The sequence below is a fragment of the Cryptotermes secundus genome, unplaced genomic scaffold (genome assembly GCF_002891405.2).
Source record: "Cryptotermes secundus unplaced genomic scaffold, Csec_1.0 scaffold325, whole genome shotgun sequence".
In the NCBI taxonomy this organism is placed as follows: Eukaryota; Metazoa; Arthropoda; class Insecta; order Blattodea; family Kalotermitidae; genus Cryptotermes; species Cryptotermes secundus.
The window spans coordinates 462,285-485,157 of NW_019735464.1; the positions used below are offsets into that span (position 1 = coordinate 462,285).

General features: G+C 40.7%; 1 protein-coding gene across 2 annotated transcripts in view; it reads left to right on the forward strand.

The window, feature by feature from the left end:
- The first annotated feature begins 3,003 nt into the window (after positions 1–3,003).
- LOC111869327 (vesicular acetylcholine transporter) overlaps positions 3,004–22,873 on the forward strand; it is a 218,308-nt gene continuing 198,438 nt past the window's right edge. Inside the window, exon 1 of one of the 2 annotated variants that reach the window (XM_023860776.2) lies at positions 3,004–3,239. The gene's annotated coding sequence lies outside the window, so the exon portion shown is untranslated. The remainder of the gene's footprint in view (positions 3,240–22,873) is intronic. The other variant, XM_023860755.2, reaches the window with a different exon arrangement.

Genomic DNA, 22,873 nt, shown 5'->3' on the forward strand with positions numbered 1-22,873 from the left:
ATTCATGGAGCTTTAAATTTCATTAACATGTTCACAAATGAGATCTGAGTACTCACGTCGGTTATCGAAAATTACCGTCCTCTGTGGGTGTGATCCGCGTAGACTGGCAAATGTTCACAGAAGTTATGCAGGAACGTGTTTCCTCCATCTTCAGGTTTATTCTTCTCTTGGAATGGAGGCAGAATATCCTTGCAAGATGTCAATAAATATCTACCAGATTATACAGAGTCACAACACAGAGAATGACAATCTTCGTGTACACAACAGCCTATAAAACAAAAACAAAAAAACTCCGTGGCCTGCAGTCCGCAAGCGAACTATACCGATCGAGCGACTTCCGCTTGTCGGTGAAGTTAGTGCCAGCTTTAGCGGATAGAGGGTGTCGCGTGGTCAGCGCAACGAATCCCCACGGCCGTTATTTTCCATTCAAGTTGCTACTCAATTTTCCTCACGAGGCTGAGTGGATCCCATTCCGGACCCACTACTTCTTAGAAAATCTGGTAGCGCTGGGAATAGAACCCGGTACCTCTGGATCTGTAGCCACTAGACCACAGAGGCGGTCGGCCAACATTCCTTATGTAAATAATACCTACCCACCCTTTCGCAAATATTTTCTTTATGAGCCTGCAATTTATGAATAGTTGTTCCTTTAATTAATTGTAATATTTCTCTATTAATTTTAACGTCGAGCTACCATATACACCGAAGCCTCCCAAGTGGTCCCTTGTCTTCAGGTTACAGGTATACACTCTCATATCTGTCTTAGGAGACTCTGCATTTTCCTGAAGAGACGCATTATGTGCACGTGTACCCTCTCGTCAAAACTGAAACATGGCTGTTTGTTTTCGTGCAAGTCAGTAGAAAGTTCTTGTTTTTAGAGAACATTTCAATGCCATGTTTCTATATTAATATTCTAAATATTCAAAATGGCAAAGGTGCCTTTATTCGAAATTATAGAATAATGGTTAACACGGCCCAGTGTGATTTAATTTGTAGATATTGTGGCGTGCCGCCTAGGGCCGGAATATTTGGAATCAGAACGCATCCATTGCTATACAACGGCTAGGAATTCCTTGGCAGCGAAGCCTAGGAAATCGTTGACCCGGAAATGAGATTCTAACAGTGGGGTTTCCACCGTTACAAACGAATTGTTTGAGGTAGACACGTGTTCCCGCGTTCGTTGCGTAACAGCGGGCGGAATTAACCCTTCGACAAGGTATTCCTTATTCAATCTGAGTGCAAGTTATAACAGCCCAACGACGGCCAGAGCCCGGCAGAGTTTGTATTTCTTTAGCAGGAAGAGTTTTTATCCGACTAGAACAGAAGAGTTGTAACATGGAGAAGAAATGTCTAAAGGACGTTACAAATGGAGAATAACTGCAAGTGTGAGGGTAAAAGTGACTGTCCAATAAAGGGATTCGTTCAAATCCGAGAACCCACACAATTTCTTGTCGCATTGCCTAGCAAACACGTGACAATGTTTATTGTCTTTACACGTTTCGTTCAGCTGACCATCTTCAGAAGGCATAAGATCAACATGTTCAAGAACTATTATTATAGTGTTCGTAACAGTGCCTTCATTCCAGCTAGGATTCTGAAAATTCTTACGATAATAAATCTGTTATCAGTTCCAAATTTTATTTAAATTGTTTTGTGCATAATTTGGGCTATATCCTATAAATCGAAGAGTCAGGATTGCTCAATGGGTTTAACGAGCTGGATGGCCGGGGTTTGATTCCCGGCAGGGGCAAGATTTTTCTCTTCTCCACAGCACACAGACCGGTTCCGAGTCCGCCCAGCACCCTATCCAATGGGTACCGGGGATCTTTTCCTGAGGTAAAGCGGCCGAGGCATGAAGGTGACCACTCAACTCCATCTGGTGTCGAGGTCAAGAATGGTGGAGCTACACCTCCACTCCTCCATATGTCTTCATGGCGTGGTGCTTAATTAGTTAAGCACAGGGACAACTTTACCTTACGTATATTAAGTTAGCTATAGGAACAGAAGTAAAGAAGACAACAAAGCTATGATGCACATGAAATGGAATAAGTTATTCCAGGGGATATTCTGCTGTGTTCGTGTGTTCGCAAGCCACAGGAGGAGACTCAAGCAACATGACTAAATGAACAACGAATGTAACGACGTATCGATACAATCAGGTGGAAGAAAGGTTGAGGCACCTTATGTACCACTGTATTGATTAAACTGAAACATTAGTGTAAGGACCTGCAGTACAGAGGGTTCCGAAAATATGTCTCCTTTCGAGAACACTCAGGATGTAAAGAGTAATATACAATTTTTGAACAGAGAATATGTATCAGAAAACCTATTTCGAAACTTTCAGCTCCTTCTTGCACCCCCTTCACCCCAGAAGTCACATATAAAGCATGCAACTCCCTAATCACGATAGGCTAACACAGATATGACATCATATGATCAGGGAGCCAATCCCAGTGAAGGAATGCAGGACGCAAGCGTCGTGCCCTCGAGAACGTTTCAGTGAAAACTCTACGTCCCTCTCCTCTCCACCCCTGCCCCGTATCTCCCACCCCTCAATTTATGCATCCCCTCCATACAAGATATTCCAACTCCCCTCTTTGTCTCCCGTTTGCGCCTGGGAAGATAGGTAACCTGGCTCGACTCGGCCGGGACCTGACAGCCCGTGTGTGTGTATATGTGTGTGCCGGGTTTGTCTAACCATCTCCGCCTTATAACAGGATCCGAAGGGGGTAAATCAGAGATAGATTCCGGGGTGTACGGCTGGCATAAACGCCGCTACCAACTGCCGTCGACTGTGCTATGTGTTTAACGCACAATTACAGAATCGTAAAGGAAACATTTGTGAGAAACTAATTTAGAAAAAATATTAGGGGGAGTGCAAATATACATAAACTACATTCTCCCCCCCGAACTGGTACTGTACGACGCACACACGCACCACACTCTTGCGTGGGCGGGTTCGGATCCGAGAGAACTGAATCCTTACTTTTTGTAACATCCTCTCAGTAAGGAAGTTGAAGAAAATTTAGGAACCACGGCCGACTCCAGCGAGGGCACCGCCGTGCCTCCGGGTAACACCGATACGTCATCATCAGCAACCGGCGGGTCGTTGTTGGGAAGGTTACCCGGGCCCCTGCTACAGGGCTTAGCCGCTACGGCACCAGCGTCGCCGCAGAAAGTAGCGTCCAACATCCGGGGTTACTTGGCCAACAAGTTCGAAGCAGCTATCCCAGACACAGGTAAGTCTCAAGAAACAGTTTGCCTTTCACACACAGTACTTTTTTTTTTAATTGGCTTAGTGGGGGGTGGAGTCCAACTGGGTCCACTCGGCACGGCGGCCACTGACTGGCCTATTGTAGCCTGCCCCGGGTGATTATGATGATGGAAAATTTGGTGGAATGAAGGTTGGAAGGGGAAACCGAAGTACTCGGAGAAAACCCGCTCCAGTGCCACTTTGTCCACCACAAATCCCACTTGACCAGACCCGGGATCGAACCCGAGCCGCCGCGGTGGGAAACCAGAGCGACTAACCGCTTGAGCTATGGCGCGGCCAACACACAGTACTTTAAACATACCTAATTGTCTTACGTCTGAAAATACACAGCATTATCATGAAAACATATGAGATCACGTGGATGTTTCAGGCATACACACACACACACACACACACACACACATAACAAACTACTTTTTTATATTTTAAAAACATATCAAAATATTTAATTTGTTAAATTTAGAACATTCAGTTTCTCTTATGTGAACTTGCAATGTGATTCTAAATTATTGTCGAATACAAAATACGTTATTTTTTATAAATATTTACGTCAAATAGGCAGCACACTCTGACCGGTCAGGGCTTGTAAGTAATTAATTTATCTATGGCAAAATCTTCTGTCATTTTTTGCCTATTTTATCCACGAAATGTGACTGTTTCAGTAGCTGAAATCTTAATGCCAGATCAAGCAAACATAGTTGTTCACACACACAGGATGAACATGTTAATCTGACTAACTGAAAAACTGAATATATACGCAAGCACACAATGAGTGTAACAGAGATTAGAAATATTTATACAATGACAAAACCTAAAATTACAATGGACTTGGTTTGTAATTCCACTGCCTGTGTACACTGCGCCTAAATCAGCATGTACAGCTTCAGATAAGGACTTAAGTGAGATCTGAGATTTTCTAATTTTCATATTTTACTTTCCTACGTTATGATATCATGTAGGTGTGTATCAAGATTTCGGAAGAATATTCTGATTTAATTTACCCTGAAGATGGGAACAGAATGTTCACCCGAAACGTTGATATCCACCTGTCAGATTACGTGGTATCACAACACAGAAGACACACTACTAATGGTAGTTATGTCTGAATGTGTTGATGCTGGATGGCCGCTAGGAGTTAGATTCCACAGCGCTGACAGGTGGGAAGAAAAGGAATCAGGATTGGTATAAAGTCCTTCGGACCTAACTACGTTAGCCTTTTCAGATTGGTTTGAGGTCCGGAATAAATGTAAACTCTAGTTGACCAGCCTCACACAATGCGGTCCTCCTGTGCGCGATTTTCCGCGTGTTCCACGTCGAAACAAAACCTATCGACAGACTTGCAGTTCAATATAATTTCTATGCATGAGATCAAAATATCATATTTTGGATTATCACCTGTGATTTGTTGCTACTGGTAAACAAATTATTGTATATACTTTAAAACATATGCATAATTAACCCATATAAATTAATTATAAAATGCACATAATTATATAATAGGTCTATACCATTAGGATATTTTCAGTATAGTTATTGTAACACCCCATGATGCCGCAAGGCCAATTCATAAAACTGGCCCGCGAGTATATAGCCTCATCACGCATGCGCTTTAGAGAAAAATGTTCACATTATTCCAAACAAAATTAATGTTCCATATTCGCAACTAAGAAATAACTCATAACTTACTTATCACTAATCAGAATATACATATAGATAAAGAAGAAATTGCAGAACCTTGCATGATGTACGTCCAAAAATAACACTCAAGGCTATCTTACATTCTTACTCTCTAATTGGTTGTGTTCATAAGTACCGACATGGCGACTGAGCGAAATTGTGAAGAGAGAACAACACTAGCGCTCCTCGATGTAAGGTGAAATTCTGTACGGCGATGGCTGAAGAATAGGCCTATGAAGTCATTGTTAAAGTATATTTTAGGGAATATATATAAACCAGGTGAGTCCGCGACATATTGACAATAACTTGAAATATAAAATATATAAGATTAAATATTTTAATCAAATATTTCTTATTTCGGTTTCGTGCACTATTAAATGCCAAAATATAAAGTAAAAAAATTGGCATAAATATTCAAACACACCGTTAGGTTTTTTGTTTCTTTGTGGTCTACAAGAGAAAATTTCGAAACGAAGTTGTTAATTTGTTTAATTTAATTGCAGAGGAATTAACGTATAACAGAAAATCCCTCGCAGCTCTAATGTACACCACGCCAGCACAGTGTACTTTATACGTAGTTGGTTTGGAAATACTTATTGGTGATAACTGAATACGTCTTGTAGATGTGTTGTTCCACATTAATTTCTTTTTATTTCGTTACAAATTAATTAAATTTTCATAAAAGACTAACTTAAAGACAGAGAAGGTGATAATGTGCGCCACAGAAATCGCTCACATGGGGGGGGGGGTGATAAATGGTTAAGGATGAACGATGGGATGGTGATTGACTGGAGAAAAGCCAAAGAAATTCGGAGGAAATCCTGCTCCAGCGACATCATCTACCAAGAATCTCACACGAAGTAACTCGGGATTGAACCCGATACTCCGAAGTAGCAGCAGAAGTAAACTGTCAAGGGCTACTCTGATATCTCAGTGTTTTCTCCATTAAACAATGTAAATTACAAAAGCACTAGAAGAACAAACATGGCTGTTGGCGGTCGAACCCGGCCGTTGGAACCAGCAAAATTGAAACAAATTACATGATGAAAATTTCAAGGTTCATAAATTTTTGTGTAACTGTTTTGGAAGAACGGATAGTGATCTGTGTAGAAACGAAGATAATGCATGGATAATATATTTAACAGCACTATTACGTTCATAATTACTTGCATTATCATATTTGTCTCAAGTGGGAATGTTACCGAAGCTCCAGTCGGAAGGGGGCGGAACAGTAACGAACTATGAAACACAAGATGGCCGATATGCCAGCATATCAACGGCATTCGGCGTCTACGAGAAGCCACAGTGACAATCACGGTTATCATAATACTATTTCGAAAATTCATAGTAAATGGATCGACATTCAAAATATTTTTTCACCAAGAATATTTACAGGAGTTTGGGTTCTGCGTGATTATTGGCGGGTTTTTGGATTGGATGATTGGATTTATCGACACATTATACATTCAACTCGTAACTACAAGTAACACAGCGTTATTGCTGATCTACACACTTTACAGTTTACCGTTACACACATACTAGTGTTCTGTCTTCACTAGTCGTGTCCTGTTAACGGATTTATAAGAGTTTATCACTGTAGCACACTTGAAGGTTTCAGTGTACGGCCTAATTCTTTTCGTGTCAGCTCTTCTCTGCTATCTCCAGAGTCTCTCTTATTTCTTCTGACAACTCCTCCGTTCTCAAGCTCATATCTTGGCAGGCTGGCTTCTCGAAACTCGACTGACTCAAATGATCTGTTTTGTTCTTTTTATAATCCCTCGGCACGGACCGCTCAGAAAGAGAGCTCCTCTATTGTTGTGTGAATTCTTTTACGTGGAAACTTCTTTACTCAACTGTTCCATAGCAACGGCTGTACGAGTCACATCTCTTATAGTGGCAATCCCTCTATTGTTGTGTACGGACATTAGCAACGGCTGTTTCTCTGGCTTCACAGTTCTTGTTTTTGAGCAAATACAATTCCTCTATTGTTGCATGCGAGCATTACCTAGCAACAGCTATTATTCTGGATCAACGCTTCTTGCTTTGAGGAAATAAGCCACAATATTTTAAAAAATAAATATTAACAAATTCTAGTTGAAATTGCAATTTGTTTAATAAACCGTGAAATAAATATTACATGAAATCCGTGAATGTTCTCAGTATACAAAAAATATACATTCCTTAGGGTAGTTTCGTCGTATACAAAACAAAATAATAACATATCAATAGCAATTTGCCATTACTCGTAAGAAACTATCATAGGATATGTGTAGAAATTTGTCATAGTGTGAAAAATACAAACACCCTTATAATATATAAGATTTGAGGCTTTCACGGCAGTGACTATGAAGAAAGCAGTCTTCTGGGATTTGGCACCGTGTATATGTGGTGTTAACCGAAGTTTCGGAGGAACGTATCGCCTCCATCTTCAGGGTAGAAAGAAAAATATAAGAAATCCGAAAGCGAAGAGACCGTGAGAACCGGTAAAAGCAGACGGGTCTGCTTTTATACCACGAGGTATAAAAATATAACGAATTATAAAATTATTATATAAAGAAATTTATGTAATAAAATATAGTTAAAAACTCTTCATGTGATATTTCATATTATGGAGTCAGCTGTTGCAAACTTCTTGTTATATTCCAGCGGGTATATAGTGTTATATTCAAGACTTGTATACATATATAGTCAATTGCTTTGGAGGGCCGTGGTATAGATGTAGTATTATTTGATATGAATTGTTTGTCCGGTGCCTCATTTTACAATGTAGTACTTTGTCCGCTCTGGTGGGAATACAGATTGCAATCTGTAAGAATCTGCAGTTGCTCAAGCAGTTGAACATGCAATGTATTGCCGCATGGTGTAATCTTAGCACTAATATGTACAGCGTACTAGTCGTACACGGGACACAGATAAAATGGACGGCACATGGAAGTTACCAAAGGAATTCTCAGGCTCTATCTCGGTCGTCCAGCCCGTAGCCAGTCGCTATACCAACTGCGCTATCCCCGCTCACCATATGCTAAGGGTACTTCAGAGAAATCCAGAAGCATTGGGAACCGTTTCAATCCCAGAACCATTTTCAAAACTAAACGCACACTCCGAAGGGCACTGATGAAAACTGGACTGGTTGGAGATGCCCAGCAGACGAGGCAGTGTGTGTACAGCATCTCATGCAACTTCGGCAGATGTTACATCGGAGAAACAAGCAGATCAGTACAAGTACGCATTAAGGGGCACAAATCTAAGCTGACACAGGTTCTGCTCGAAAAATAAAAAATTAGCCCAACATTCATACGAGGAAGACCACAACATATGTTTGAATGAAGCGAAGATCTTGCAGATTGAGCCCAACACCACATACAGGAAATACAAGGAATCAGCCCACATGTCTCTGTTGGACCATCCGATCAGTCAACCCAGCTTGGACACCTCTCCCATCTGGATTCCGTTATCAGAGCAGAAGTCAAAGACTACAACCCCGTCAAGTGTAAATTGAGAGGGAAAATTTGTTTTTCTTGTGTTGGTACCACAAGAAGTACTGCTTCTCTGCAGTGGTGATTTGTATAGTGATAATTCTCTGGTGCAAGGCACCATACCTATAGAGTATTTAATAATTTTACGTTTTCTTAGCTCTCGCAGATGAGTTGTGCTTTGTTTGGCTTATAGATCTCAACTTGGTGCTGGTAGAGGTGTGAGGAGATAGGGACTAGCTCTATCGATTAGGCCCAACTGAGTAGGTTTTACCTGAAGACGGAGACAGAATCCAGTAACCGAAACATTGTGCTTTTAAAAAATAAACAGGGAAGTGTCTTTAGATAAAGGCAGGACGATGGATAATATCAGAAAACATAATATCTGTACTAATGTTACTATATATAAAAGTCAGTCTCTAAAGTAGTCGCGGCTTTCTCAAACACACGATTACGTAAGTTCGACACACGAAACCTAATGAATTCTGAAGAACTTCGAAGTAATCTGATGTGACATGTATTAATGCAACATGCTAGAACTTACCTGACAGGACTGAGTATAACAAGTCAGAGTCTCCTGGACACGGGAAAGGACGATCAGAATTCGTTTGGACAAAGTGCAACGCCGCAGGACACATAGCGAAGGGCTAAGCACGTAAGGAACTCGCAAGAAAAGGAAAACGACGCGGGATATGGTCCCTAGGGCAGGGGATAATTGAGTTGGGAAGAAGAGGGAAAGGAGAGCGAGAGAGAGGTGGATGGGAAAACAGTGGCTCGTCTGGGGGGGGGGGAAGCTGGGTGGCGAAGCGAATGAGAAAACCGAACTAATCCGAAGTGAGACACGCATGCAATATCGAAAAGTTCGACGCATAAGAACTCTGAATGATAAAGCCAGCTTCGCAATCCGTGGTTTTCCTCAGATTATGTGATCTGCGCTGATGTAGGCAAGTTCTACATTATTCCGGGCCGTCACACCGTGCAGTTTGGTAGATAGGTACCAGACTTTAGGAGATAAGTACAATTTCCATTTTCATTCTTCTATCCTGAGGATTTGACGCCGTATATTTTTTATAGATAGGTAATAACATATTAGAGAAAATTATTGCCTACATCTTTACTCTCCTACCCTGAAGATGAATTCAGTAGGTTATTCCGAAACGTTTGCACCTGTGTACCAAGCTACACTGCGTCACATTCCGAAAGACTCCACCCTGAGTTCTCAAGCTAAACTTGACTTAGCCTCTGTCTCAGAAGCATTTCATATGAACCTTGGTCTGCATCTTCTGCCCATCCTAAAGTCTTGGGAATTAAACTTTGCGAGCTTAGAAGCGAGTGTAATGATGGGTTATATATGGTTCGCAGATTAGGCTACAATATCGGGCTTACCTCATGCCTCAAGGCATTTAGGATTATTGTAACGAAAAAAACCTGAAGTACTTGAATGTAATCCTACCCAGTGTCACTTCGCCCACTGTAAGTTCCGCTCACGTCCTTGGAACTGAACCCAAGTTTCAGGGCTGAGAAACAGGAGAACAGACCAACGAAATACGATAACATATTGATTCTCTAAAGCTAAATCCCTTAGAAGAATCTGTTACTCTCTGAGGTAGCCGTTTGCCCTAGATATTTCGTAACCCCATGGTGCAGATTTTCATGAAAGGTTTGTAGTTATTTAGCTGATCAAGAAAGTTTTATGTTATATGAAAGCCAGTAAGACATCCGTCATATTCACAGAGGCCTGTCACACCTATCCTGCATCAGATGTATCCGGTCACAACTTTGTATGTTGTACCTTCAAGATTATTTTTAATATTATCATACCTAAGCCTATATCTAACTTTTGACATCTACCAAGCCAGATATGTTATGTATTATTCATATCCCCACTCGTGCTATATATAACAAATCCACTGAAGTAGAGACGTTAGAGGGGATCCGGCCGTAGCTTAAGAGTTCTGTTCCCCCTTCACACGATTATATTTCTCACCCCTCATCCCAACCAGTGCCAACCGCAAACATACCGAGAAATTAAAATGATGAAAAGGTAAATATAATTCTGTAACAGGCCGTGGAGGGCCGTAAGGTTGTTAGACGTGTAAGCGCCCACCAATGAATAAAATGAAGAAATATTTTTACTGTTTTATTTTACTGAAGTCACTATTTGGCGATTATATTTTTAATTAATTTAAGAAAACATTACATAAATCGCCGACACTTAAAATATTTCCACGTATAAAGTGTTTTGGTGAAGAATAATAAAGGGTTTTGGATTTGATGACTGGATTTATTGATACATGTTTAAAATTACAACCAATTATAGGAACTCAAAATCTATGACTGCCTAAGACTCGCTCCATTCGTTACTGGACTACGAGTGTCTTCTCTTCCACTGTGACTGACTTGGTTCTGATTTACGAACCGGTCATTTCTTCAGCTTCCGTTGTCCAATAGTTAGCACTCCACAGCTGAACACTGAACTCTCTCACGACTCGCTTACGACTGAATCATTAAACTCTCTTGAACTTCCCTTGCGGATGAACTCTGAACTAACTCTTTTACAACTTCGGGGTGAACCGAATACAAGTTATCATACCTTATGGTTCCTCTGTTGCTACGAAACGTGCTTACCGAATCTTTGCCTAGCAATGGATTATTCCGCGTCTCTTAGCTGCTGAAGGAACGTGTGTTTGGCTAGCCGTTGGCTAGCAATAGACTTCCGCTCTGGCTCCACTATTCCGGCTTTCAGGCGTCATGTCACAGTATTACACGCATATGAGTAGCACAGTTAGAAAGATCGAACGCCCTTCTACTATTCCTAGAATATTTAAATTAAGACGAGGGTAATGGAGCAGAGGAGTGGTACAAACACTATTGTCTTCATTTCATATAATTTGGGACGATGCCCGCTGATTCAGTACCGTATAAAATTCAGTAAGGTAGCAGAACAAATAAATGTATGTCTCCACCAAAATATATAAAGATCAGCCATAAAACGCACACGCAAATGCAAATTTCACATTAAAGACAATAAATTCTTGGAACAACTAGTCGCCTATTTTCATTTGATACGACACAGATCACCCTGAAAGAGACGCGTCTAACAATTGTTGTATTGTTGCGTGTGTATTCTTTGCCATGGTAACGTTTTTATCGAGTCGTTTCGCAGCAACGACAAAGGGATACACATACAGACACGCAGACTGATGGGAGGGATTTATGAAGTACGCCATTGAGATGGGCTCAGGTGCCATGTTGTACGTATAAAGTTTCATAAATATTGGCTAAGCCATTCAAAAGTTTATGGGACATACACAGACACACAGACAGCATGGTGATATGGTAAGCTTATTTTTATTTCATAAAAATAAGGACAGTAGCCTAATAACGCGGAGGACATGAGGTTGCAGAATTACAAGTATAACCTAATTATTACCGTGGACGTATATCAAGATATTCTATGCATTTTGCTTGAAAGTGTGAAGTATTGATTACACTGTAATTAACAACTGGCTATGTTCAGTCGGTAATTTTTAATTTCTGACGCAACTCAAACAACATATTGCATATTTTACTGTTACAGTGAGCCTACATTAGAAGACTAGGGTAGAGGTAAAGCTATCTCTAACAGGCCATGGAGGCCTATAGGATTGTGAGACCTTCAGGGGCCCATATTTTCTAGACAATCGACTCACAGATGACGGTAATGTTGTCAGCCATATGCGACGGCAGCCCTTTACCCCTCCAGGCAAATTCCTGGTACTCATTTCTGATAGAGAGTGGGTCGGCCCCAGCACCATTTTGCGGCTGGAAGGATTATGTAAATTAAAAAAAAAATCCACCTCATCGGGACTCGAACCCGCGACCTTCCGACTTTTAGCATAGTACCTCAACCAACTACGCTACCGCGTGCCCCCATTAGAAAATTAAAGCTAACACAATTTCGTTTGCAAGTACGAATTTGGAAAATGTAATTTTGCCGCTGTGCTTAATAAAACAACACGGCATGAAAATGTATGGGGGAAAGACGTTATATCCTTGCAATGTTAACCTCGGTATCAGATAGAAGTGGGTCTGAAGCTCTAACCTCCGGCCGTTTTAATTCTGAAAAAAAAAAACCTGGATGGAACCGAACAGCAGGTAGGGGCAAGATGGCGAATCAGAAATGTGTGCTTCTGCTGGAAACTCAAGGCCAGACCTCCAGCCCATACCAGATCCCTGTACTGATTGAGAAACCCTTGTTCATAACAGAGAAATGAAGCAAATATGGAACAGTTACACGTATTCTGTCTCACTGTGGAGCAGCACACTTTCACGTAATGAGTGGAGGACAGAGAATAAGAGACCATAGCTAAGAAACGTCAAAATTTTGTGACAGTAGATATTTAGCAGCACAAAGTATTGCATGAGAGTGGTTCTGCTCTCCAAGAAAACGTGTTAAGCATTTAAGTTGTGACACAACCGTAATTACATTTGGAAACAAATTTCTAATGTATGCGGGGGGGGGGTGGTTAGGATTCATGCGGAACGCGGGGTGGGTCAGTCCGTCTGCTGAAGTACATAACAAATGCAACATATATCTGACGGAAGGGTGGGAACACAGAAGAATAATAGCAAAATGTAAATATTCTCGTAGAGATCCTCCTTGCAATCTCCATGCCGTAAAGACAACATCCGTGGGGTGCAGCTGAGTATCATTTCAATGGAGCCTCAGGGTGTCAAACTCAGGGCTGAGGTTATGCTAATGTAAAGACAACAACGCTAGGATTCAGCGGCGAGACTAGCGCACCCTTACTGTATGTTTCTGAATTAACGGTACGGCAATCATGGTTGGGGGCCAGGCAAGGAGACTCAGCAGATGTTGTATTCAGAAACATTCCGTGTTTAGAACTCGCAGTTCCTTCCCATTCTGAACTATAATTTCAGTAGATGGGAGAATCTTAATGCAAGATGGTGTGGGGATGTTTACTGAATTGATCTCGCTTAGGATGGCCACTAATGACGGGCTGTGGAGGACACAGTAATTAATTGTCTAGTTCCACAAAAGGCGAGAATCTTCTTGTCCAGCTAAGAAACTGTCAATTTCTCAACAATGACTCCGACCCCTGGTGTTATACTGTGCGAATTTTCGATTTTAAAAATAAATCTGATGATTGCATAGTTTTGCTCAGAATTCTGTTCCCAGCTATGCAACATTCAGAGGGACAGACCAAAAGCATGTATTACATTCGACGCCTTCTTTAGTTAATTGTTCGTAAGAACCTTAAGAGAGAGACAGATAGCTGTTCCGTGAAGGGACAACTGGGATACCGAATGCTGAACCACGTGTACAGAATTATCCATATGCAGGTTGGGTTTGTTTAATGCTGGCGTACAGACGGCAGTGCCGAATAAGAAAAGCAAATTGGTGTGACAAGTGAGTTGGAAGAAGTGGGCGTGGTCTGTATTAAATGTACTGTGCTACCATTCACTTGGAGGGTCTGAGGAAAAAAAAACTAACAACTTCCACAACAGTGGATATACAGCGCGAGATTCGATATCAAGGCCTCCAAATTATGAGCAGGATATCATCTGCCACACCACGAATATATCAGCATGTAATACAGGAAATACAATATCTCCAACACAGTTCACACGTCAGAAATCAAACTTCACGATGTGTAACCACTGTGTTCTTTATGTCAAACGCCATGGAGGCTACAGGATGCTCTCCCGTTCGGGTGACGTTAGCTGTATCCTCAGCTGTGACTCCTTACTGGATAACACTCGAAACGGTTCCTTTCTGAGCAACTGTACGTCAGATCTATACAGAGCATATGTGATCATTTTCTGTAACCAGTTTCGAAGTCTTTGTGTTTGCTTTACATGAATACTCTGAATAAGGTATTAAAATAGATTATACAGTAAAACCCCTCGTTGGTGTCTCCACCTTATCGTGGTGAGGGTGTTCGAGTATGCCAAGGACCCTGAGAGCTATACCAGCGGTAGCGTAGCTACTGGCAGGGCCTCCCTTGCTGGACAGGTCAAAGGGTAGGCATCAGACGAAGAGAGACACCGAAAACTGATGCCGGAAGCAGCGTCATCAGCGGCGACTTGAAGCACAGAGAAAATAATGCTCGAGATGGTTCAAGTTCGTATAGCAACAGGCGTGACCAGAGTGGTTTGAACGGCTGTTGTACTGCGATGTGGAAAGCAAATGGAAAAACTACCACATTATCACTATTCCTGGATAGTCTCTTTCCAAAAACAGAAGATCGCATTAAGTGGAGAAACTGTTTTGGAAGAGGCTGTGGACCTGTCATCTGACAGATTACTGATGAATGAATACAGTAAAAACAAAAGCTGTGTAGAGGCCGAAGGGTTTTTGTTCCTGTGCTTAACTAATTAAGCACTATGCCATGAAGATGTATGGGGGAGTTGATGTATAGAGCCATGTATTCCTGATCTCAGCACTAGTTTGAGGTAAGTGTTCAGATTCACGCCTTGACCTCTCTCCTATCCTAATATAAATTTTATTAATATCCTCCAAATATTGTTGGGTAAATTAATTGTATTGATCCTACATATTTTATTTATTTAATTACGTGCGGCTTTACACCCTAAGAAAAAGTCTCCGGTTCCCACTGGACAGATGACTGTGTCGGCCTCATAGACAGACTGAACCACGTATAGAAAAAAAAGACTTTCATACCCTCTGGGATCAAACCTCGGTCCTCCAGCATGTAGATTAGTTTGTAGCTTAAAGTATAGAGTAGTAGCACTACATCCCATTATGAACCCTGGCTTACTTTTGGAGGCAAACTCCTAGATATCTTAACCTTCGGCATTAGACGGAGGTGGGTCAGTAGTCAACTTCAGACTCCGGCCTCTTTGACCCGAGGAAGTAGCTCCTAGTATCACTGGATGTACTTGTCCATTGCTCAATGGAGGAGGGCAAAATACATATCCCCGCCAGGAATCAAACCCCGAATCTCCGGTTTCCTACCTGTAGCCTAATCACTACAATGACAGCCTTTAATGCAATACAGTTAAATCTTAAGTTTCTAGGCGCAGGTGGCTGGATATGTGACTTAGAATTGTAGCCTGGAAATATAACCTGGATTAGCCTATACAGTTTCAGAGTAAGGCTTTGTCAACATGGCGGTGAAATTTCAACTGCAACTACTAAAAAGGAACATTTCACGAGGTTATTTTCCGTTTGGAATTCTCGCAACATATGCACTATTTTCAATTACCTTTTATCGATTCTTCAATGATACACTGAATACATAAGATGAACTCATAGTTGAATTCATAGAGATCAACTCAAATTCCATTAAATGCTGAAGCAGATAGAAATATAATTGAAGGGTTTATGGGTATGACACAGCTACATGTAAGCAAAGATACTTTTAGATCTGCAGATACCATGACACTTCACGGATCTGGAGATAATGGCAAGAGAAACGTCGGTACAAGAAGGGAATTTATTTCATCAACTATAAAAAGGGGTTTCATTCCCTGGGATATAACGTCTTGCAGTCCATTGGAAGTCAAAAGCGCTTCGGAGGAATATTTCACCGCCATCCTAAGGGCCGAAGAATAAGTGAAGGAAGAAGAATGTAGCAAGTAGAGCTCAAATTCTGAAGCTGGAGAGAAGTTTGCGATTTACTTTGTCATCCAGAAGGGAAGATTTGAGCGGCAGTGCGATGAGGAATGAGTCTATAAAACTCTAAAAATTCTAGTGAATTCTAAAATAATCGAATCTGTTCACCTCGATATCTACAATAACCTCTTTGCAATAAAGGAATCTTTGACTTCAGCCCAAGCAATTCCTTTTCTTATCACAGTATGTCATTCAAGATTTCCTGTTGGATTCTTTCTGTTTGCCATGATTCTGTTCAGAATTTCGACAAAATAAATTGCATTCGTAGAACACAAGATTACTGAAGTACCTTATTTGATAGTAAAATTTTTGTAGATTCTCTTGAGTAAAAATGGTTCATTTCAGCTAAAAGAATACCGCATCAGAGAAATCGCGCTATAACTTCTCGCTTGTCACGTGTCAGATAGAGTTCCCTCCGCCAGTCTGCTGCACATATAGCACACAGGGAGTACAGTACCAGTTTCTGTCAGCAGATGTCGCTGATGAGAAGTGTCGAATGCATGCGATTATTGCAATTATATTAAATAATATTCAAGGAAAAGATCATGTATAACGTTCATTGTAAATATAATATATTTCGGCAGCAATAATATCGTAATAGATTTTGCATACTGTCATGTAGTGAATATGGATGGGCGTTTGGATAATTGCGTTTATTGACCACTTACAGATCGTAATTACAAATAACTATAAAATTATTTCTGACTTCCAAACTTTACAAATCATTATAGCACACGCTAAATCTTTTCCAGCCTGCAGTGTCTTTACTGGACGTTTCCTGGTAACGGTTCTAACAATGGCTAGTCTTCTTCTTCCGGATTCAAGGCCTCTCTGAACGGCGGCTCCCTTCCAACTGAATAAATTTTCAGTCTGAGTCTTATGTAAGGACGACGGTCAGTCGGCTAGTCTATCTTGGAATAAAACACTCATCTGGTATTTTGAATTGTTTGAATATTTTACTCATCTGGTGTTTACGACCAAATTTTTATTACTGTTAGACAGATGCGGGTTTGCTGATGTGGAGCGCTCTCTTTGATGAGAAGAAGGGTCTGTCATTTACAATTGCTGCTGGCCCTCGTCAGCGCTGTCATTCGCTGGTCCGAGTCCCTTGGGACTCACGATCATATTTTACTGTCTCAGATTTTAGACTTCCTTTTCGTTTCCTCCTACGACTCGCAGTGCTGTAGTGGAGGTGTTTGACTCCGCCTCCATACGGGATTACGTATTTTTAAGTCAAAGTCACATTGCGACTGACGGTCGATCAGTCAGTCAGTAAGTCTTGGTTCCTTGCCTCATATGGGGCTCATGACCAGATATTTATTACTGTCTGACAATTACGGTCTTGTTTGTGTGGGGCACCCCTTTGCACGGACCAAACAGAAAAAACCGTTTCCAACGGTACCTCTATTGTTGCATGCGTAATCTTTGCCACGGGAACGTGTTTACAGAGCTATTGCCTAGAAACGGTAATGAATATATGAATTATATTATAAGCCACGAATTCACTAAACTATCTGGATATATCAAATTCCCATAAGAAACATACGCAGTCATTTATTCCACACCAAAATTATGGCTATACCATCGTGATTGACTAAATCTAGTATTTTTTTTCCTTGGCACTACAGCCCCAGTGGGCCTAGGCCTACCTCCATGAACTCCGTTCACCTCGGTTTTTCTAGATCTTACACATACGGTAGGACTCCTTGGGCGAGTGATCAGCTCGTCGCAAGGCCTCTACCTGTAGACAAACACAGAAAAACGCACACAAACATCCATGCCCTGAGTGGGATTCGAGCCCACAATCCCGGCTTCCGAGCGAGCGAAGACAGTGCATGCCTTAGACCGCTCCGCTACCGTGACCGGAAAATCTAGTATTAGGAACTTTTCTTCAAGTACAGCAGATTTAATGCTTAAATATGTCTCAGTACACAGAGAAAACTAAGTACATGTTGCTGTCTCCTCGCCAAAATGCAGGGCAAAATCATGACATAAAGATAGGAAACAGATGTTTTGAAAATATGGCACAGTTCAGATATTTGGGAACAACGATAACAGATCGAAACCTGATTCAGGAGGAAATTAAGAGGAGACTGAACCCAGGTAATGCTTGCTACCATTCAGTCCAGAACCTTTTGTCTTCTCGTCTGCTGTCCAAAAACATAAACATTTGAATATACGAAACTATTATTTTGCTTGTGGCTTCGTATGAGCTTGCAACTTAGTCTCTGACATTAAGGGAGGAACACAGACTGAGGGTGTTTGAGAACAAGGTGTTATGGAGAATATTTGGACCAAAGAGAGATGAAGTGACAGGAGATTGGAGAAAACTGCATAATGAAGAGCTTCATAACTTGTACTCTTCTCCAAGTATAATTAGAATGATCAAGTCAAGGAAGATGAGGTGGGCAGGTCATGTAGCACGAATGGGGGAGACGAGGAATGCATATAGGATATTGGTGTGAAAGCCAGAAGGAAAGAGACCACAGGGAAGACCAAGGCGTAGGTGGGTGGACAATATTAGAATGGATCTTAGAGAAATAGGATGGGATGGTATGGATTGGATAGATGTGGCTGAGGATAGGGACCAGTGGAGGGCTCTTGTGAACACGGTGATGAAACTTCGGGTTCCATAAAATGCTGGGAATTTCTCGAGTAGTTTAAAATAATTTCTTAATGAAGTAGCTACATTTATAGACGTGTGCTTATGTATTTTAAATATGTTTTTTTTTCAGTAGAATAGTTGACCTACTACAATTCGAATGTTTGCAGGAAAGATTGTACAGACTTAACCTACCCTCTATCTACATCCCCTGCTGTGTATGCAATAATAACGAGCACGTGATGTGGAGTGACCCTTCCATCTTCCAACCCTTAGTATGTGCCTGCTGACGCCCTTATAAAAATTTCACACGGCTACTAAATATTACAGTAGATCGCTCCTGCTTTTTGCAGACTTCCCGTTCGCTACATAAACACGCAAACACTGAACAACAACTGAGCCGTACCTCACATCAGCCTTGTTTCTTTTCCTCATCAGTAGGACCTGCATCAGTTTCTATCTTGTATGTTATTCCGAAAATGCAGGAGGAAAAGCTCAGTTGGGAGACATACATAAATTTTAAAACTAACTGCAGTCTGTCTTCTTACCAGACCGGACATAATACACGTAAAATGAGGTACCGGTCAAATAATATATAAAAAAAATACTGCGTGCATACCAACGGGCCTCCAAGTAGTTAACCACTTATTACCTTTATATGGTAAGAAAACTATTGCCAGATGTCCGCAAAACAAGAAATACAACATAACAATAAGATTACAACAACATACAAAATTAGACATATTACACTCATAGCTTTTAATTATATAACTTATCCTTTTAACAGATTTTTATCTTTTATTGTATTTTATGTTTTCTATTATTATATTGTGATATATTTGTCAAGAATCCATCACTATTGTACCAATCATATAAAATGAAGTTCAATATTTTAAGAATATGGTAAATGTGTATTTGCCTGATGATGGCTTTATAAAAAGCCGAAACATGTAGTTAAATACTATTAAACATTAACCGTTTCGTTGTTGTGCTGTGACAGATTCTATTAAAGAATTTTTTTTAATTAACACAACATGATGTACATTGAAAATTAAAATTTAAAATTAATCTTTAAGATGCAGTGTGTATGGGTATGGACTGGATTCATCTGGCTCTGGATAGGGTCAAGTTGAGAGGTTTGTAGACTATAATAAACATTCGAATTCCATTTAAATAGGGGAACTTGTTGACTAGGTAATTGACAGAAACACATAGTCGCTACTGGGTAATTATGGATTCCGCTGAATGGGAGTTCTTTTATTGGGAGTAGAGTTGCTTAACACTACAAGGGCCATTGGTTACAAAATGTACAACCTGCAGAGTGTATAAAGGTTTCAAGTGATTTTTAGGAAAATTAGCAATTACTGCCCTAAATAACATAAATCGTTTAGTTTTTGTAGCGGAAACCTAATGTGTTTCCTGTTAGGTACAAAGGAAATGTGCATAATTTAAATGAATTTCACCCTTGAAGTAAAGGAAGGCAATATTTTCCTATTCAATTTGATTAATATATGTGATGTAATTAAAGAAGATTATGGTACCAGCACTTATATTTTCATATTTTCTAAATTGCATTAATTATCTTGGGATATCACTGTTATTAATTTCATACAAATTTTTATCCACTATCCTTTTAAGGTTAAGTACAAATATGAAATTATTGGGGATGATCAGTGTTGGGTTCGACGTAACAAATCAACTATCTATACAATTTGTTTTCTGCCTTTGTCACATACTGGAGAGAAAATTGGGAGTACAGTGACACAGTATGTCAACTATTCGTAGACTTCGAGATAGGACTGAATTATTGTACAATATTCTGATAGAGTTTGGGGTACTTATGGAACTAGTAGGGCTGATTAAGGTGTGTTTAAAAACATATAGTAAAGTCCATATAGTTAAACATTTGTCTGATAATTTTCCTGTCCAGAATGATCTAAAACAAAGAGATGCTTTATCGCCACTGCTTTTCAACCTTGATTTAGAATATGCCATTAGGAAGGTCCAGGAAAACCAGCTGGGACTGAAATGAAATGGAACACACCAGCTACTGTTCTATGTTCATGCTCTAAATCTATTGGAAATAACATAGACACCATAAAGAAAAAGAGAGGAACGGTAATAGACGCTAGCAAGGAGGTTGCTCTAGAAGCAGACGCAGAGAACACTAAGATTATGTTGCCGTCTCGCTACCAGAATGCAGCACAAACTATGACATGAAGCTAGCTAATAGATTCTTTGAAAATGCTGCACGGTTCAGATATGTGAGAACGACGGCAAACAAATCAAAATTTGATTCATGTAGAAATTAAGAGGAGACTGAATTCGGGCAATGCTTGCTGCTATTCAGTCCAGAACCTTTTGTCTTCTAGCCTACTGTATACAAACGTAAATATTACAATGTACAAAAGTATAACTTTGTCTGCGGTTCTGTATGAATGTAAAACTTGGCCTCTGATATTAATGGAGGAACACAAACTGAGGGTGTTCGAGAACAGGGTGTTGAGGAGAATATTTGGGCCGAAGAGGGATGAAGTGGCAGGAGGTTGGAGAAAACTGCATAATGAGGAGCTTCATAACTTGTACTCTCCTCCAAGTATAACTAGAATGATGAAGCCAAGGAGGATGCGATGGACAGGACATGTAGCATGAGTAAGGGCGAAGAGGAATACATATAGTATATCCGTAGGGAAGCCAGAAGGAGACAAGGATGTAGGTGGGTGGATAACCTTAAAGTGAATCTACGAGAGATAGGATGGAATGGTATGGACTGGATTGATCTGGCTCAGGATAGGGACCAGTGTAGGGCTCTTGTGAACACGGTAATAAATTTTTGGGTTTCACAAAATGCTGGGAAGTTCTTCAATAGCTGGACAACTGGCGCCTTCTCGAGAAGGTTCAGCTCTATGAAATGAGTTAAACTTTTAGCCATGAAGCACAATTCATGACATAAACGTGCAATATATAACACCATACATTTCGAATGTCGTTTTTGCTATCAGAAATTCATGTGTGAATGTGCATGGGTAATTACGTATACAGCATGCTGCAATCTATCCCCCCCTTTCTCTCTTGTTCCCACTTTGCAGCCTAGGACTGATTTTTCCGTTTAGTAATCATTTTTCATAGACGGTAAGACTCCTTGGACGGGTGATCAGCTCGTCGTAAGGCCTCTATCTAGACACAGGGCAACATAAACACAGAATAAATGCATACACACACCAAACATTCATGCCCTGTGTGGGATTCGAACCTATGATCCCCGCTTCCGAGCGAGCGAAGACAGTTCATGCCTAAGACCGCTCGGCTACTGTGACCGGCTCAATCTACGTGTTTCATCTAGCATTATCGATAAACGTTACAAAGATCTGCAGATATAAATGTCCCTAAAGAGATTACATATGAGGTCGTAGAAAGATGAATGGCTTCGGGTTAGGGACCAATGGCAGAGTGTTAAGTGCTCCGTAATATATCTTCGGGTTGCATATAAATTAAGGAAATGTTTGACTAACTGAATGACTGTTACCTTCTCCAGAATAACTCTCCGTTTAATTTGTTTAGCTGGATGAAAATCTTTCTTATTCTGCACTATTAAAATATTTTTTATGTTGTTATTCGATATTGATATGTAACGTGATAAGCTGCATTATGTAGTTGCTAACTCGTACATTGTATTGGAATTCTATAGCTGGATACAAATATATTAATATATAAGTATTGCCACATGTTTGACTACACATGTGGTTTGGATCGAGAATTGGATTTATCGAATACTTACAAACGTAACTACAAGTCATTATAGCGCTCTTGCTAATTCGCCGACTTTGCAATTCCCTATCTTCTCAGTTCGCCTCCACTATACGTTACCTGACAACGGATCGCACAATGCAGATTCCCCAGCTTCCGTTTACAATGGTTCATGTCCACGCTTGCTGACGGTTTCCTCACAACTCCTAGCCGCTTCTGGACACCACTGGCTACAACTCGTTATCGTTGGCTAGCTCTCACTTCCTACTCTATACACGTCAGAGTCAGAGTCAGAGCCAGGGACTGTAGATTTACTGTCATCAGTTCGTCTTGACGCTATGCACTTTGAGGATCATGACCAGAGACTTTTCTTTTTGCAACTGAAGCCTTGCAGTCATAATCCTTATATAGCATCTTCTCTGACGAGAGGATGGGTCTGTCGTTTACAATTGCTGCTG